The sequence below is a fragment of the Xenopus tropicalis genome, chromosome 8, assembly GCF_000004195.4.
Source record: "Xenopus tropicalis strain Nigerian chromosome 8, UCB_Xtro_10.0, whole genome shotgun sequence".
NCBI lineage: Eukaryota > Metazoa > Chordata > Amphibia > Anura > Pipidae > Xenopus > Xenopus tropicalis.
In genome coordinates this window covers 19042656-19062722 of record NC_030684.2, presented here as the reverse complement: position 1 = coordinate 19062722, position 20067 = coordinate 19042656, and the positions used below count along the sequence as shown (strand labels likewise).

The 20067-nt window shown below is 44.8% G+C and overlaps 1 long non-coding RNA gene across 2 annotated transcripts in view; it reads right to left on the bottom strand.

Moving 5' to 3' along the window:
- LOC101734543 overlaps window positions 1–17111 on the bottom strand; it is a 52302-nt gene extending 35191 nt beyond the window's left edge. The window contains exons 1-4 of one of the 2 annotated variants that reach the window (XR_004219660.1): window positions 17091–17111; window positions 8290–8367; window positions 4468–4558; window positions 1489–1577 (exon numbers count right to left, since the gene is read on the bottom strand). This is a non-coding gene — a long non-coding RNA (uncharacterized LOC101734543). Of the gene's footprint in view, window positions 1–1488; window positions 1578–4467; window positions 4559–8289; window positions 8368–17090 lie in introns of those variants that run through there. The other variant, XR_004219659.1, reaches the window with a different exon arrangement.
- Between the last annotated feature and the right edge of the window lie 2956 nt (window positions 17112–20067).

Genomic DNA, 20067 nt, shown 5'->3' with positions numbered 1-20067 from the left:
TTACATTTGCTTGACAAGCAGGAAAAGGGGATTCATTTTAGGCAACTTTGCATTCCCCCCAAAAAGCATCCATGGGGGTACAGGGGGTAAAACTTCAGGGGGGACAAACCAATGATGGGGTCTAAAACCTGGACTACAATTCCCAGCATCCTCTGTGGTTATAGTTCTAGGGCAATGTGTGTTTGGTGTTTCTTGTTTACTTGTTGCTGCTTTTGAACTGTTAAGCCATTTACTCTGCCTCTCTTTAGCAGTTAATACCAAATGTAATTTGGTTACTAGAGTCCCAATCATCCTAGCAACAGTTATTGGTCTCAGCACTAGAGTGGATGGTGGGTAAGGGAAGCCATGAGAAGAAAGACAATAGCACAAATCAGAATTAATGCCTAAAATAAGGATCCCTTGTGTTATGGGTGAAGGGGAACTTATCAGAGCAGGGCGGGTTATGAGAAGCCCCCATTGAGCAGGAAACATATTCAGTAGCGCAGTACCACTGGGAATGATACAGAAAGGGAACCCCAGTATGTATTGCTATGAATGGCAGAGAGGGCCCGACTCACAAGAGCTTACAGTCTCTTCTCTCTATCTCTCTCCCCATAAAGTGAAATATCCGAGCGATTTAAGCGATTTGAGCGACTTGAGCGATTTTCAGTGACTCCCAGCGACAAAGAAAAAGATAAAGAAGACGACGCAGAAAAGTCTTTTCAAAGACTAAAACTTCCATCAAGAGCAGAAGAACAAGAAGAAGAAGAAGAGGAAGAAGAAGAACCTGCCGGCCCCTTGTGGGTCATCTGGTAAGGAACCTGTATTTTCCCCTCTGGAATATGTATTATATAGTAGATGAGGTTAAAAAAAGATACACATTCATGAAGTTTAACCTTTTTGCCTAAATAAAACCTGTATAACTGTTGGCTGATCCAGAGGAGGGTGGGGGCCCTGACAGGAATAATGGTCTGATTTCTGCACCAAATCAAATGGGAAGAGATTGCTTGGAAATGGGCAGGATCTGGGGGGGGCCAAGGGCTTGTGTTAGTGTAATGGAACAGGCCTGGGTAGGGCGGGGGTACAAGCAAACTATATACATAAGCCTTTGTTTTTAATTGGAACCCCAGTTTCTGGTTGAAAAGGCTTATTATTAAAAAAGGAGTAAATGTGCTGCTGTTATTACAGTACCCCTATATCTGTTCTTTATTGTGTTTATTTGGGGTCTGTATTTTAATATTACATCTTAACATTAACTCTAACCTTCCCAAATCTCTCTTTTATATTACAGGGGCAGCAGAGATGGGCATGAGTGCCAGTAGCAGGCAGTACTACGAGTACCGCTATGGAAAGGTAAGCGCCCCTAGTGGTAATAAATACACATTGCTGTGCTATTTGGGCTAATTGTCACTCTCATTATTATCACTGGGATTAAACTTAATGTCTTCTTCTTTCCTGCATTTCTCTAGATCTCATGGTGGATCCCCCCTCATCTTGATGTCTTCGAGATCAGGGATTTTGAGGATCCACGCGCAGGCCCCTATTTGGAGGGCATTAGGGGCCAGATAACGGGTGACATCAAGATGGCCCTGTACGATCTCTGGATGGCAAGGGATTGCATCAAAATAACAAAATGGTGGCGATTCCTTCTCAAGGCCGAGTTCCGAGGGGACTATAAATATATTAAAGCCCACCTAAAAGGCCTCTATAAAGAACTAGAGGCTGTCAACAAGGCCATCCTGATGCGGGACAACGAGAGATATTAAAGTGCCGTATAAAATCTATGTTTCTCTCTTGTTTCTATGGCCCTTCAAAAATATTGGAAAAGGCACCTACTGACAGCACCACTACCAATTTCCTGGGTACCAAGTACAGTTGCACCTCTGTCTAGGTACCCTCATTAGCAGTAGGTAAGAACAACCGAATTCTACCAGCTGTGCCTCCACTACTGCCCAACACATTCCACCAGTGGTGCTACCCCTTCCAGCCGCCACTATTCCACCTGCGGTGCCCCCTACTCAATCCATTATATGGTTTTATACATAACAGCACCCTTAAGCTACAAAGTCATTTGCATTCCTTTTCACTCCACCTCTCAGGCTGCAGAAGCCGGGGTCTGCAGGCTGCCTGGGGTCCAATGGAATGCTGTATTCACCTTGTGACTTATAGGTTCTCTGTGTATGCTGCCATATTGCTGTCTTCCCCCCCTTATACCACCAGCGGTGGCCCCCTGCTTACACTGCAGTTCCAACAGCAGTGCCTCCCCCTTTATTCCTTTTCACTCCATCCCTCAGACTGCAGAAGCCGGGGTCTGCAGGCTGCCTGGGGTCCAATGGAATGGAAAGGAATGCACTATTCATCTAGCAGCTTAATGGCGGCCATGTGTATTCTGCCATATTCCCTGTTGTTTCCATCTCTCCCATTTCTTTTGTTAAATATGGCGCATTGATCCTGGGAGCAAATCCGATTGCCGTTGAGGAGTCAGGAAGGAATTTTTCCCTCTAATGAAGCAGATTGGCCAAAGCTTCTCAGAGGTTTTTTTGCCTTCCTCAGGACCAATAAAAAAGCGCAATGTATTATGTTTATCAACAATAAAGCTGTGACTTACACAGATTTACCACCAAGCGGCTCTGTGTGTTTTATTTTGGTAACTGGGCTCATTTGACAGGGGTAACACATTGAAGGGGAGGGACTGGGAGAACTCCTTGTGCTCAGTGCCCCCCACTGGCACATACGGGCATGGAAAAGCTGAGGGTAAAGATAAGATCATTTATAAAAGAAACCAGAATTGAATGTGATACTGACATGTGAATGTATCACAGAGCAAATCCTTATAAAAAGATTCTCACTGCCTAGAGATATTGCCCATATTGTAATATACTTAGTATGAGGAATGGATCCCATTCACCCACAGTCTGGCTCATCCGGTGCCCCCCCATAGGGAATGTAATGCACATGAGCAAACTGGCTCTGCCCTTCCCTCACTCTCCAGCCCTGAGCCCCAATCACTGAAGGGTAAAATGCATTATACAATATTCATTGGGCAGATGAGAAGGTGCCTGTGGGTACAAAGCCTAAACCAGTCTCTGTAGGGTTACTATGGCACCATTTCTCCTGGGTACACAGAATATTAGCAGGTGAGCAATAATGACATAATGGAACCCCTATACTGAGGGGAAGGGAAATCCTTCTGATTTCTGACACACAGGTAACTCTTTTATATGTGTCAAATCCATTCGCATTTCATAATATATGGATCCCTAGTCCTGCCGGTGCCATCTGAACCAGGTGCGTGTGAATGAGGATAAAGGTACCAGGAAGCAGCAGCGGGCAGAACCCCTGTGGCACCGTGCCTTATACAAGAGCAGAATAAAGAGCCTCCAAGCTTTGCTGGATACAAACACCAGCATGGGGAGACATTACAACAGTTCTGGGGCCTCAGGGAAGTTACATATAGAACTTGCCCCTGAGCGTCTGCAAAATCTGGGTGCCCAGCCTAGTCTCCTAGTAGCACCCACACAATAATCTGATACATTGCTGCACTGTAGGGACATTCAGCATCCAATCATGTTTATCTTCTGCTGTATAATATTAAAGGGGTTGCTCATCTTTGAGTTAATATCTAGTATAATGTAGAGAGAAATATTCTCAAATAATTTGCCATTGGTCTTTATTTTTATTATTTGTATTTTTTTAAATTATTTCAATTTTTGTTCAACAACTCTGCAGTTTGCAGTTACAACAGCTATCTGGTTGCTAGGATCCAAATTACCTTAGCAACCAGGAAGTTTTTGAATTTTTGTAGCAGCAGACAGGAGGTAGGTACAGACTGCACCATAGGTCGGATATAGAATCACTGACGAGTTCCCAGTAACATGAAATAAAGTCACAGCCTCTTATTGGCACCTAAAGAACCCATCTAACAACCTGCAGTCTGGGCTCACAGGGAGCAAGCAGCGGGGAAAGCAGCAATGAATACACATGCACTCACTCTCATGAAACCACTCAAAATACAGATGTGTGTGTGGCTCTTTATTGGATGAGACTGTCATTTCTCACAACCTCTATTGTTTTAGCTAAAGGCCACCTATCATAGCAACATCGATCCCTTACCGGAGGAGTGGGTTATAAGAGCCCACACAAAGGTTGGAGCCAAATAATATTTTAGCCAGAAAACACTTGTGACATAAGAACAGGCAAGTAATTGGCTGATCCTGTGTCACATGTACAAGTGCATAATGTGCTGACTGGGACTCTCCCCATTATGCACATGAGTAATTCTCAACATGGCGGCAGGACGCTTCCTAGGGGCAATATCTGCCCAAAATAGTATTGTCCCCAAACTGGAATGCAGGCTCTAATAGGCCACATGTTGGGCGGGGTAATATATATTTCAACGATAGGTGCCCTATAAGTGAGCTGCCTATAGCAGAGGGTAGGGATACATGTGTAGAACTATACAAATACCAGCCGGGGATAACTACTTACCAGCACGGCCTGTCTCCCCTTGGATGCACTTGTGCTCAAGCTCTTCTACTCACTCCTTCAGCTCCACTCTCCCCTCCATCAGGGCAGCAGACTGGAGATAAAAATCAGATGAAAGCTCCATGTTACAACATCATATCTCCCACACACCCTCCTGTACAAGATCAAACAACCAAAAATGAATTCCAGGGTTTACTGAGCTGTTTAATGCCCAATATACATGGATCAATAGCATATAAAGGCCCCACAATGAAAAGAAAACTTATGTACAAATAAGCACCTTCAACGCATTGTGGCATAAGAGCCTACAAAAGTATGATATATATTCACAAAGGACACATTTTCCAAAGGTTAAAATGGGTAGATATATCTTTCTACTTTCTCGGTTGGCAATTCAGCATCTCAAATGACCAAAGCGTAGGGCTGTAAAATGGGCTGTGCATTAAAAATGAGGCCTCCGTTCTTAACTCAGGAGTGAAAAGGAAATACGACTGTAACTCACCCTTCAAAAAAGAAATAATTAGTCATTTTAAGTATGGCAAAGTCCCCAAATGCTACTTACCTAACCAAAAAAAACCCTTAAGTAAACATTGCTTGGCTAAATGTTATTTAATTAGATGCTTGTGTTTCAAATACAATGTATTTCTACACACACTTTGCATATGATACACAATCAGAATGTTATATGTGAGTGTGTGTGAGTGTAGATGTCTTCACACAGAAGAGGAAATCGCTGGTGCTGCTACTTTCCCGGGATCCCCATTACTAACAAGGCAGGGCATTATCAGTTTTTAGCAAGGAGTCAAAATGTATTTGCCCCATGTGCTGTAGGCCTAAGGGTAGGGACCTACACAGACAATAGGGAGTTGGGGCTTTAGCAGCCAAACTGGGGGTATAGGACCTGCATTCCAGGGGATTTGTATGGCCAAAGATGGAGTTAAAGTCATCCTGTTAAGGACAAAAACTAGAATTTGTTTAATTTTTAGATAATGCTAGAATGTGACAAGGCAGGGCAGCCAATGTGTACATTCCTGCTGTAAGGATATATATATATATATATATATATATATATATATATATATATATATATATATATATATATATACACCCTATCTGCCTTGTTGGTTATGGTTCCACTAGACAGATGCACAGCTTAACTATTACTCTGTTTAAATACTAATAACACACAGAATCTGGCCCTTTAACACATCAACCCATACCAACCACTACAAGATTTGCAATATTTGGACTTTACTAGACAGTCTCATAATAACCTATAAGCAGAATAGTCACTGTAACTCCCATGATGCTACTATATAGGATAAAGATAATCACAATATCCCCCAGATACACACACATATGGCAGTACAACCAGACACACGTGAAAGTGCCCTGGGCCCAAAGCATATAAGAAGCACACACTTGTTGTAGGTTTTGGGACATGTTTTTGGGAAACCTGCACCTTTTTTTAAGCATCTTGGCAACGCTAAAGTATAATAAAGCAGAACGTACCTTTGCATTGCCTGCTCTTTCCCATTAATACTATGTACTATGTATATAATACATTGCCCTAAGGTGGATGTAGGGTACTGGGAGTTGTAGCACCAAAGCCAGCTGGACCTGCAGGACCATTCGTGTGTGTTCCCTCAAGCACAAAAGCTTCCTGCTCAGCAGCAGCAGGGCTGGAACTGGGGATAGGCAGAAGAGACATGTGTCTAGGGCGCAAAGGTGTGGGGGTACCAGGACACCTACCTCTTCTGACTGGCTACCCCTAGAGGCCTCACGCATTGCTCACTGGCCCCCATGATGCTCATCCCCTCTTCCCGCTGCGTGTCACTGTGGGAGCAAATGCACACATGCCGTGGGGCAGGGAGATGAAAGAGCTTTGCCTTGGGTGTGCCTGTGACTTGGCCCGGCCATGTTTATTTTTAAGCATGAAGCGCACAATTGTAACTTTCAAATTCACCTGTTTCAGGCAGGGGCATAACTAGGGGTAGGAAGAAGAGGCAGCTGCCTAGGGTGCAGCAATTGGGGGGGGTGCCAGACAGGAGCCTCTCCTGCCTACCCCTAGTCCGCTCCCTTTAGTCATTGCCCCCGCCGCTTGCCATTACACGGTGGGGGTAATGATCTTGATCCGCGACCCCCCCCCAGGGCTCACGGGAGGGGGTTGGAAAGATTGCTACCGGGTTGCCTAGAGCGCCGGGTCGGCTTGGCCCGCCCCTGGTTTCAGGTAGGGATGCCACCTGTCTGGTCTTGACCAAGACAGTCCAGTTTTCAGAAGGGCTGTCTGGGTCAAAACTGCCTGCCCGATTTTCCCATTTTGGAAAACCGGGCAGGACTCACTGAGATTGAGGTTGCAACTGACCTATTGCTGATAACCATGTCATAGCCCCACCCCAGTCACCCCTTCCCCCCCGAGAAGTCACCACCCCACCCCGTGACATCACACCCCTCCCGGTGACATCACACCCCACCCCCTGCATGGAGATAGGAGAACGGCAAGAAGGTGGCAACCCTAGTTTCAGGGTAGTACAGCCACAAATGTCTTAGGGAAGCTATGGGGGCCCCAATGAGATCTTTGCCCTGAGACAAATAATACCCTTAAATCAGCTTTGGGGTTCTGAAAATCTTTTATGTCTGCTCTTAAATATTTTGTGCAGATTTGCCATAGCTTTTCTCCATCTGCTGAGATCACTAGTGCTGTTGCCGCTGGAGTCTAGCAGGATCCAGAGATACGTGCAATACAACCCTCTTTGGTATCTTCCCTTTTAAGGTCTTAAGAATATAGATGAACTTCCAGTCCAATGAGTTTCCCAAACTTGCTGGCATATCCCAAGCAACAACTTTCATATCACCATCTTGCCAGGACGTTAAACAGTTTAGCTGGAATTCCATCATATCCTGCAGTTTGGGTTTTAGCAATGCTTTCTATGGCTCTTTCAACTTCACTTTGCTAACGTCAAACTCCAATCAGTAAAACTACTGTAAACTCAACAAAGATATTGGGGTGTTTCACTACACATTCGAATTCTCTGTGTAATCCAAGTTGTAACCATACTTACTTTTTACAAAGACCAAGTTTTGCCTGGAATCGTTGCGTGCAAGTATATAGGATAGATAATGCGGAAGAAAGGATCCATCAAACTGTGATGCCAAAACAAATGGGTGCTCCTACACTGACCGCGACAATACGTGTGGGGATTTGAAAACTGATCACTGCTTCATGTGCTTCCTGCTGACATTCCATTTCCAAAGAGGCATCGTTAGCAATACTACCAAGTACAGGTATAGGACCCGTTATCCAGAATGCTCGGGACCAAGTATTCCGGATAAGGAGTCTTTCCGTAATTTGATCTCCATACCTTAGGTCTACTATTAAAATCAATAAAACATTAATCAAAACCCATCAGGATTGTTTTGCATCCAATAAAAATTATTTATATCTTATTTGGGACCAATTACAAGATGCTGTTTTTTTATTACTACAGAGAAAACGGAAATCAGTTTTAAAATTCTGATTATTTGATTAAAATGGAGTCTATGGAGACGGGCTTTCTGTAATTCAGAGCTTTCTGGTTAATGGGTTTCTGGATTGGGGATCCCATACTGTATCAGGAATTCGAACCCCATATTTTAATATGATGTGGAAATGTTATTTATAAAATAGTTGATTTTGTGTATTCTTACCTGAATGGAATGTATCAGGCCCGCCCCTACTGAGACATATTGATGCAATTAAGCAGTTAATTAAAATTAAGTGCCATCATTTGTCAGACATTCCCTTGGGTTATTTTTCTATAGGGAAAATATTAGTAAAAGTCTTACTGTTCAAATGGAGACAGCCATTCCCTTTCAGTCCCCTGCCGCCAATGAAACGCAAGGAATATCCCTTTATTCATAACTCTACAGACAAAAGGAAAGTCAAATTCATTTCTCTCCTCCTCATACCCAAATATACATTCAACTGAGTGAGCTTTGGAATATTTGGGTTTAGTAACAATACATTGGGTTTAGTTTGTGACTTTCTGCCCTACACACTACAGGCTTTTGCGTGTTTGTGATACACACGTGTCGCTTTATGCTCCTCGTTGGCAGCTCATTTTGTAGCATCGTTGTCTGTAAATGCATTGGATCCCTAAACAGAGCCATTTTCTCTGAAGGGGGCGCAGTACATGGGAGTAGGAGAAACAATAGGTTAGCTGAAAGCAGTTCTAATGTGTAGCGCTGGCTGAAAGCTCAGACTCGGGCACAATGCACTGAGATGGCGCCTACACACCAATATTACAGCTACAAATACATTTTGTTGGTTAAAGAATAAAATGTTAAATGGCAGAGTGTATTTTTCCCAGAGCATTAGCCATTGTTATAACTCTGTCAAAATACTCGGGCATCATAAATAAGCCCTAATTTTTGCCTAATTTTCTAGTAAAAGATATAACAGAAGAGTTTAGAATTCAGATGTTTACATCCTATTATAAAGAACCTGGGAACCATTAAATATAACTAGAGAGGTACATTTCCTGAAGAAATGTGAGTGGTGCTTGCCGTGGAAAAACTCGTGCCCCAATATTACAATGTTTCCTTCAGTTCTCTGTGACAATTGCCCCTTCTGGGGCAGATTCTGTTAATGCCTTTAAGAGGGGCCTGGATGAGTTCTTGATCAATCAGAATATCCAAGGCTATTGTGATACTAATATCTACAGTTAGTACTAGTGGTTGTATATTAGTGTATGTATGTGAGTGTATAGATTGGTAGGTGTGGGTTAAGTGTGCTGGGTTACTTGGATGGGTTGAACTTGATGGACACTGGTCTTTTTTCAACCCTATGTAACTATGTAACTATATGTAACTATGTAACTATAGGGGGGAACAGTGGGGACAGCTGTCCCGGGCCCAAGCAATTTTTACTTTTAAAGGGGGCCCGGCGGTTCTACAGTTTCTTAGTCGCTCGGGCCCTATTTAATAAATCCGGGCCCTGTCATTGGTTGTTGCGCCCCGCGTGTACGGGTGACGTCATACGCACGGGGCGCAACCTTATAAAGGGCCTGTCTCTATTCGCGTGGAGACAGACTTGCGGAGGCTTCGCCCGTGAAGGATCCGGAGATGCTGCCGGAAGATGCCAGAGGACTGCTGCAGGTCGCCAATGTATTGGGGGGGCTGCGGGACACACTGACCACCAATGTATTAGAGCAGGGGTGGGCAAACTATGGCCCGCGGGCCACATCCGGCCCCTTTGCCTTTTTAAACCGGCCCGCTGACGACGCCAAGTCTCATCACGCGAGACTTGGTGTCATTGGCGTGCCGGAATTAAAGAGAGAAGGGTGCCCGCCCTGGCCCGGTCCGGCCCGGGGGTGAGTAAATGTGGCCCGTGAGCCAAAAAGTTTGCCCACCCCTGTATTAGAGGGACACTGCTCTTGACACCAATGTATTAGGGGGGGCTGCAGGGCACAATGATCACCAATGTATTATGGGGGCACTGCTGCTGGGCACCAATGTATTATGGGGGCACTGCTGCTGGGCACCAATGTATTAGGGGGGCACTGCTGCTGGGCACCAATGTATTAGGGGGGCACTGCTGCTGGGCACCAATGTATTAGGGGGGCACTGCCTTCTGGGCACCAATGTATTATGGGGCACTGCTGGGCACCAATGTATTATGGGGGCACTGCTGCTGGGCACCAATGTATTATGGGGGCACTGCTGCTGGGCACCAATGTATTATGGGGGCACTGCTGCTGGGCACCAATGTATTATGGGGCACTGCTGCTGGGCACCAATGTATTATGGGGGCACTGCTGCTGGGGCAGGCACCATGTATTATGGGGCACTGCGCTGGGCCACCAATTATTATGGGGCACTGCTGCTGGGCACCAATGTATTATGGGGGCACTGCTGCTGGCACCAATGTATTATGGGGGCACTGGCTGCTGGGCACCAATGTGTATGGGGGCACTGCTGCGGCACAATGTGTTATGGGGCACTGCTGCTGGGCACCAATTGTATTATGGGGGGCACTGCTGCTGGGCACCAATGTATGGGGGCACTGCTGCTGGGCACAATGTTTAGGGGGGCACTGCTGCTGGGCACCAATGTATTATGGGGGCACTGCTGCTGGGCACCAATGTATTATGGGGGCACTGCTGCTGGGCACCAATGTATTATGTATTATGGGGCACTGCTGCTGGGCACCAATGTATTATGGGGGCACTGCTGCTGGGCACCAATGTATTATGGGGGCACTGCTGCTGGGCACCAATGTATTATGGGGGCACTGCTGCTGGGCACCAATGTATTATGGGGGCACTGCTGCTGGCACCAATGTATTATGGGGCACTGCTGCTAGGCACCAATGTATTATGGGGGCACTGCTGCTGGGCACCAATGTATTATGGGGCACTGCTGCTGGGCACCAATGTATTATGGAGGCACTGCTGCTGGGCACCAATGTATTATGGGGCACTGCTGCTAGGCACCAATGTACTATGGGGGCACTACTGCTGGGCACCAATGTATTAGGGGGCCCTGGCTACCAATGTGTGTGTGTCCTATCTACTGATGGGAGGGATCACTGGGGGGGGCATTGGGGGGCAGGGTGTGGGAGAAGGAGGGCCCAGAAAAATTTTTTGTGAGGGGCCCCGTGATTTCTGATGGCGGCCCTGGGGGCAATTAACTACCCACCCCTCACAAAAGTCATAGCACCCCATTCCCGAATAAGCCGCACGGTTTGACACCTCATTCATGGGTCTACGACAGATGGTGGTTAATTGCCCCTGCTGGCAACACCTATAACTGTCATTGGCCTACGTGTCCCAGCATCCCCTATCAGAGCTGAAGCCTGTAGTCCTATAACTGTCACTGGCCTACATGTCCCGCCTGGGGTCCAATGGAATGGAAAGGAATGGACTATTCATCTAGCAGCTTAATGGCGGCCATGTGTATTCTGCCATATTCCCTGTTGTTTCCATCTCTCCCATTTCTTTTGTTAAATATGGCGCATTGATCCTGGGAGCAAATCCGATTGCCGTTGAGGAGTCAGGAAGGAATTTTTCCCTCATGAAGCAGATTGGCCAAAGCTTCTCAGAGGTTTTTTTGCCTTCCTCAGGACCAATAAAAAAGCGCAATGTATTATGTTTATCAACAATAAGCTGTGACTTACACAGATTTACCACCAAGCGGCTCTGTGTGTTTTATTTTGGTAACTGGGCTCATTTGACAGGGGTAACACATTGAAGGGGAGGACTGGGAGAACTCCTTGTGCTCAGTGCCCCCCACTGGCACATACGGGCATGAAAAAAGCTGAGGGTAAAGATAAGATCATTTATAAAAGAAACCAGAATTGAATGTGATACTGACATGTGAATGTATCACAGAGCAAATCCTTATAAAAAGATTCCTACTTGCCTAGAGATATTGCCCATATTGTAATATACTTAGTATGAGGAATGGATCCCATTCACCCACAGTCTGGCTCATCCGGTGCCCCCCATAGGGAATGTAATGCACATGAGCTAACTGGCTCTGCCCTTCCTCACTCTCCAGCCCTGAGCCCCAATCACTGAAGGGTAAAATGCATTATACAATATTCATTGGGCAGATGAGAAGGTAGCCTGTGGGTACAAAGCCTAAACCAGTCCCTGTAGGGTTACTATGGCACCATTTCTCCTGGGTACACAGAATATTAGCAGGTGAGCAATAATGACATTATGGAACCCCATACTGAGGGGAAGGGAAATCCTTCTGATTTCTGACACACAGGTAACTCTTTTATATGTGTCAAATCCATTCGCATTTCATAATATATGGATCCCTAGTCCTGCGGTGCCATCTGAACCAGGTGCGTGTGAATGAGGATAAAGGTACCAGGAAGCAGCAGTGGGCAGAACCCCTGTGGCACTGTGCCTTATACAAGAGCAGATAAAGAGCCTCCAAGCTTTCTGGATACAAACACCAGCATGGGGAGACATTACAACAGTTTTGGGGCCTCAGGGAAGTTACATATAGAACTTGCCCCTGAGCGTCTGCAAAATCTGGGTGCCCAGCCTAGTCTCCTAGTAGACCCAACAATAATCTGATCATTGCTGCACTGTAGGACATTCAGCATCCAATCATGTTTATCTTCTGCTGTATAATATTAAAGGGGTTGCTCATCTTTGAGTTAATATCTAGTATAATGTAGAGAGAAATATTCTCAAATAATTTGCCATTGTCTTTTTATTTTTATTATTTGTATTTTTTTAAATTATTTCAATTTTTGTTCAACAACTCTGCAGTTTGCAGTTACAACAGCTATCTGGTTGCTAGGATCCAAATTACCTTAGCAACCAGGAAGTTTTTGAATTTTTGTAGCAAGCAGACAGGAGGTAGGTACAGACTGCACCATGGTCGGATATAGAATCACTGACGAGTTCCCAGTACATGAAATAAAGTCACAGCCTCTTATTGGCACCTAAAGAACCATCTAACAACCTGCAGTCTGGCTCACAGGGAGCAAGCAGCGGGAAAGCAGCAATGTAATCACACGCACCACTCTCATGAAACCACTCAAAATACAGATGTGTGTGTGGTCTTTATTGGATGAGACTGTCATTTCTCACACCTCTATTGTTTTAGCTTAAAGGCCACCTATCATAGCAACATCGATCCCTTACCGGGAGTGGGTTATAAGAGCCCACACAAAGGTTGGAGCCAAATATATTTTTAGCCAGAAAAACTTGTGACATAAGAACAGGCAAGTAATTGGCTGATCCTGTGTCACATGTACAAGTGCATAATGTGCTGACTGGGACTCTCCCCATTATGCCAATGAGTAATTCTCAACATGGCGGCAGGACGCTTCCTAGGGGCAATATCTGCCAAAATAGATGGTCCCAAACTGGAATGCAGGCTCTAATAGGCCACATGTTGGGCGGGGTAATATATATTTCAACGATAGTGCCCTATAAGTGAGCTGCCTATAGCAGAGGGTAGGGATACATGTGTAGAACTATACAAATACCAGCCGGGGATAACTACTTACCAGCACGGCCTGTCTCCCCTTGGATGCACTTGTGCTCAAGCTCTTCTACTCACTCCTTCAGCTCCACTCTCCCCTCCATCAGGGCAGCAGACTGGAGATAAAATCAGATGAAAGCTCCATGTTACAACATATATCTCCCACACACCTCCTGTACAAATCAAACAACCAAAAATGAATTCCAGGGTTTCCTGAGCTGTTTAATGCCCATTATACATGGATCAATAGCATATAAGGCCCACAAAGAAAAGAAAACTTATGTACAAATAAGCACTTCAAGCATTGTGGCATAAGAGCCTACAAAAGTATGATATATATTCACAAAGGACACATTTTCCAAAGGTTAAAATGGGTAGATATATCTTTCTACTTTCTCGGTTGGCAATTCAGCATCTCAAATGACCAAAGCGTAGGGCTGTAAAATGGGCTGTGCATTAAAATGAGGCCTCCGTTCTTAACTCAGGAGTGAAAAGGAAATACGACTGTAACTCACCCTTGAAAAAAATAATAGTCATTTTAAGTATGGCAAAGTCCCAAAATGCTACTTCCCTAACCAAAAAAAACCTTAAGTAAACATTGCTTGGCTAAATGTTATTTAATTAGATGCTTGTGTTTCAAATATAAATGTATTTCTACACACACTTTGCATATGATACACAATCAGAATGTTATATGTGAGTGTGTGTGAGTGTAGATGTCTTCACACAGAAGAGGAAATCGCTGGTGCTGCTACTTTCCCGGGATCCCCATTACTAACAAGGCAGGGCATTATCAGTTTTTAGCAAGGAGTCAAAATGTATTTGCCCATGTGCTGTAGGCCTAAGGGTAGGGACCTACCAGACAATAGGGAGTTGGGGCTTTAGCAGCCAAACTGGGGGTATAGGACCTGCATTCCAGGGGATTTGTATGGCCAAAGATGGAGTTAAAGTCATCCTGTTAAGGACAAAACTAGAATTTGTTTAATTTTTAGATAATGCTAGAATGTGACAAGGCAGGGCAGCCAATGTGTACATTCCTGCTGTAAGGATATTATATATATTATATATATATATATTATACATCCCTATCTGCCTTGTTGGTTATGGTTCCACTAGACAGATGCACAGCTTAACTATTACTCTGTTTAAATACTAATAACACACAGAATCTGGCCCTTTAACACATCAACCCATACAACCACTACAAGATTTGCAATATTTGGAAATAACCTAATAACCTATAAGCAGAATAGTCACTGTAACTCCCATGATGCTACATATAGGATAAAGATAATCACAATACCCCCAGATACACACACATATGGCAGTACAACCAGACACACGTGAAAGTGCCCTGGCCCAAAGCATATAAGAAGCACACACTTGTTGTAGGTTTTGGGACATGTTTTTGGGAAACCTGCACCTTTTTTTAAGCATCTTGGCAACGCTAAGTATAATAAAGCAGAACGTACCTTTGCATTGCCTGCTCTTTCCCATTAATACTATGTACTATGTATATAATACATTGCCCTAAGGTGGATGTAGGGTACTGGGAGTTGTAGCACCAAAGCCAGCTGGACCTGCAGGACCATTCGTGTGGTGTTCCCTCAAGCACAAAAGCTTCCTGCTCAGCAGCAGCAGGGCTGGAACTGGGGATAGGCAGAAGAGACATGTGTCTTAGGGCGCAAAGGTGTGGGGGTACCAAGGACACCTACCTCTTCTGACTGGCTACCCTAGAGGCCTCACGCTATTGCTCACTGGCCCCCATGATGCTCATCCCTCTTCCGCTGCGGTCACTGTGGGAGCAAATGCACACATGCCGTGGGGCAGGGAGATGAAAGAGCTTTGCCTTGGGTGCCTGTGACTTGGCCCGGCCATGTTTATTTTTAAGCATGAGCGCACAATTGTAAACTTATTCAAATCTCCTGTTTCAGGCAGGGGCATAACTAGGGGTAGGAAGAAGAGGCAGCTGCCTAGGTGCAGCAATTGGGGGGGTGCCAGACAGGAGCCTCTCCTGCCTACCCTAGTCCGCTCCCTTTAGTCATTGCCCCCGCCGCTTGCCATTACACGGTGGGGTAATGATCTTGCAATCGCGACCCCCCCCAGGGCTCACGGGAGGGGGTTGGAAAGATTGCCTACCGGGTTGCCTAGAGCGCCGGGTCGGCTTGGCCCGCCCCTGTTTCAGGTAGGGATCCACCTGTCTGGTCTTGACCAAGACAGTCCAGTTTCAGAAGGGCTGTCTGGGTCAAAACTGCCTGCCCGATTTTCCCATTTGGAAAACGGGCAGGACTCACTGAGATTGAGGTTGCAACTGACCTATTGCTGATAACCATGTCATAGCCCCACCCCAGTCACCCTTCCCCCCGAGAAGTCACCACCCCACCCCGTCTCCACATCACCCCTCCGTGGACATCACACCCCACCCCTGCATGGAGAATAGGAGAACGGCAGAAGGTGGCAACCCTAGTTTCAGGGTAGTACAGCCACAAATGTCTTAGGGAAGCTATGGGGGCCCCAATGAGATCTTTGCCCTGAGACAAATAATACCTTAAATCAGCTTTGGGGTTCTGAAAATCTTTTATGTCTGCTCTTAAATATTTTGTGCAGATTTGCCATAGCTTTTTCTCCATCTGCTGAGATCACTAGTGCTGTTGCCGCTGGAGTCTAGCAGGATCCCAGAGATACGTGCAATACAACCCTCTTTGGTATCTTCCTTTTAAGGTCTTAAGATATAGATGAACTTCCAGTCCAATGAGTTTTCCAAACTTGCTGGCATATCCCAAGCAACACTTTCATATCACCATCTTGCAGGACGTTAAACAGTTTAGCTGGAATTCCATCATATCCTGCAGTTTGGGTTTTAGCAATGCTTTCATATGGCTCTTTCAACTTCACTTTGCTAAAACGTCAAACTCCAAATCAGTAAAACTACTGTAAACTCAACAAAGATATTGGGGTGTTTCATACACATTCGAATTCTTCTGTGTAATCCAAGTTGTAACCATACTTATTTTTACAAGACCAAGTTTAGCCTGGAATCGTTGCGTGCAAGTATATAGGTAGATAATGCGAAGAAAGGATCCATCAAACTGTTGATGCCAAAACAAATGGGTGCTCCTACACTGACCGGACAATACGTGTGTTGATTTGAAACTGATCACTGTTCATGTGCTTCCTGCTGACATTCCATTTCAAAGAGGGCAATCGTTAGCAATACTAACAAGTACAGGTATAGGACCGTTATCCAGAATGCTCGGGACCAAAGGTATTTCCGGATAAGGAGTCTTTCCGTAATTTGGATCTCCATACCTTAGGTCTACTATAAAATCAATAAAACATTAATCAACCCATCAGGATTGTTTTGCATCCAATAAAAATTATTTATATCTTATTTGGGACCAATTACAAAGATGCTGTTTTTTTATTACTACAGAGAAAACGGAAATCAGTTTTAAAATTCTGAATTATTTGATTAAAATGGAGTCTATGGGAGACGGGCTTTCTGTAATTCAGAGCTTTCTGGTTAATGGGTTTCTGGATTAGGGATCCCATACTGTATCAGGAATTCGAACCCCATATTTTTAATATGATGTGGAAATGTTATTTATAAAATAGTTGATTTTGTGTATTCTTACCTGAATGGAATGTATCAGGCCGCCCTACTGAGACATATTGATGCAATTCAGCAGTTTAATTAAAATTAAGTGCCATCATTTGTCAGACATCCCCTTGGGTTATTTTTCTATAGGGAAAATATTAGTAAACGTCTACTGTTCAAATGGAGACAGCCATTCCTTTCAGTCCCTGCCGCCAATGAAACGCAAGGAATATCCCTTTATTCATAACTCTACAGACAAAAGGAAAGTCAAATTTATTTCTCTCCTCCTCATACCCAAATATACATTCAACTGAGTGAGCTTTGGAATATTTGGGTTTAGTAACAATACATTGGGTTTAGTTTGTGACTTTCTGCCCTACACACTACAGGCTTTTGCTGTTTGTGATACACACGTGTCGCTTTATGCTCCTCGTTTGCAGCTCATTTTGTAGCATCGTTGTCTGTAAATGCATTGGATCCCTAAACATTAGAGCAGGGGCATATTAAAAACAACAATACAAGGGGCAATTTGGGGTGGTTTGGCACCAATGATTTATAGGAGCTTGGGGAGTAGGGCAAAAATTGCCCCTTTGGCTCCAAAACTCCCCAAATTGGCCCCCCATTGCCTCCTTTTGCCTGGGCAGATGCTTGTCATGAAGCTGTCCATTGGGAAATGTCAGTTTGTCTTTCCAAATTACATTTGCTTGACAAGCAGGAAAAGGGGATTCATTTTAGGCAACTTTGCATTCCCCCCAAAAAGCATCCATGGGGGTACAGGGGGTAAAACTTCAGGGGGGACAAACCAATGATGGGGTCTAAAACCTGGACTACAATTCCCAGCATCCTCTGTGGTTATAGTTCTAGGGCAATGTGTGTTTGGTGTTTCTTGTTTACTTGTTGCTGCTTTTGAACTGTTAAGCCATTTACTCTGCCTCTCTTTAGCAGTTAATACCAAATGTCATTTGGTTACTAGAGTCCCAATCATCCTAGCAACAGTTATTGGTCTCAGCACTAGAGTGGATGGTGGGTAAGGGAAGCCATGAGAAGAAAGACAATAGCACAAATCAGAATTAATGCCTAAAATAAGGATCCCTTGTGTTATGGGTGAAGGGGAACTTATCAGAGCAGGGCGGGTTATGAGAAGCCCCCATTGAGCAGGAAACATATTCAGTAGCGCAGTACCACTGGGAATGATACAGAAAGGGAACCCCAGTATGTATTGCTATGAATGGCAGAGAGGGCCCGACTCACAAGAGCTTACAGTCTCTTCTCTCTATCTCTCTCCCATAAAGTGAAATATCCGAGCGATTTAAGCGATTTGAGCGACTTGAGCGATTTTCAGTGACTCCCAGCGACAAAGAAAAAGATAAAGAAGACGACGCAGAAAAGTCTTTTCAAAGACTAAAACTTCCATCAAGAGCAGAAGAACAAGAAGAAGAAGAAGAGGAAGAAGAAGAACCTGCCGGCCCCTTGTGGGTCATCTGGTAAGGAACCTGTATTTTCCCCTCTGGAATATGTATTATATAGTAGATGAGGTTAAAAAAAGATACACATTCATGAAGTTTAACCTTTTTGCCTAAATAAAACCTGTATAACTGTTGGCTGATCCAGAGGAGGGTGGGGGCCCTGACAGGAATAATGGTCTGATTTCTGCACCAAATCAAATGGGAAGAGATTGCTTGGAAATGGGCAGGATCTGGGGGGGGCCAAGGGCTTGTGTTAGTGTAATGGAACAGGCCTGGGTAGGGCGGGGGTACAAGCAAACTATATACATAAGCCTTTGTTTTTAATTGGAACCCCAGTTTCTGGTTGAAAAGGCTTATTATTAAAAAAGGAGTAAATGTGCTGCTGTTATTACAGTACCCCTATATCTGTTCTTTATTGTGTTTATTTGGGGTCTGTATTTTAATATTACATCTTAACATTAACTCTAACCTTCCCAAATCTCTCTTTTATATTACAGGGGCAGCAGAGATGGGCATGAGTGCCAGTAGCAGGCAGTACTACGAGTACCGCTATGGAAAGGTAAGCGCCCCTAGTGGTAATAAATACACATTGCTGTGCTATTTGGGCTAATTGTCACTCTCATTATTATCACTGGGATTAAACTTAATGTCTTCTTCTTTCCTGCATTTCTCTAGATCTCATGGTGGATCCCCCCTCATCTGATGTCTTCGAGATCAGGGATTTTGAGGATCCACGCGCAGGCCCCTATTTGGAGGGCATTAGGGGCCAGATAACGGGTGACATCAAGATGGCCCTGTACGATCTCTGGATGGCAAGGGATTGCATCAAAATAACAAAATGGTGGCGATTCCTTCTCAAGGCCGAGTTCCGAGGGGACTATAAATATATTAAAGCCCACCTAAAAGGCCTCTATAAAGAACTAGAGGCTGTCAACAAGGCCATCCTGATGCGGGACAACGAGAGATATTAAGGTGCCGTATAAAATCTATGTTTCTCTCTTGTTTCTATGGCCCTTCAAAAATATTGGAAAAGGCACCTACTGACAGCACCACTACCAATTTCCTGGGTACCAAGTACAGTTGCACCTCTGTCTAGGTACCCTCATTAGCAGTAGGTAAGAACAACCGAATTCTACCAGCTGTGCCTCCACTACTGCCCAACACATTCCACCAGTGGTGCTACCCCTTCCAGCCGCCACTATTCCACCTGCGGTGCCCCCTACTCAATCCATTATATGGTTTTATACATAACAGCACCCTTAAGCCACAAAGTCATTTGCATTCCTTTTCACTCCACCTCTCAGGCTGCAGAAGCCGGGGTCTGCAGGCTGCCTGGGGTCCAATGGAATGCTGTATTCACCTTGTGACTTATAGGTTCTCTGTGTATGCTGCCATATTGCTGTCTTCCCCCCTTATACCACCAGCGGTGGCCCCCTGCTTACACTGCAGTTCCAACAGCAGTGCCTCCCCCTTTATTCCTTTTCACTCCATCCCTCAGACTGCAGAAGCCGGGGTCTGCAGGCTGCCTGGGGTCCAATGGAATGGAAA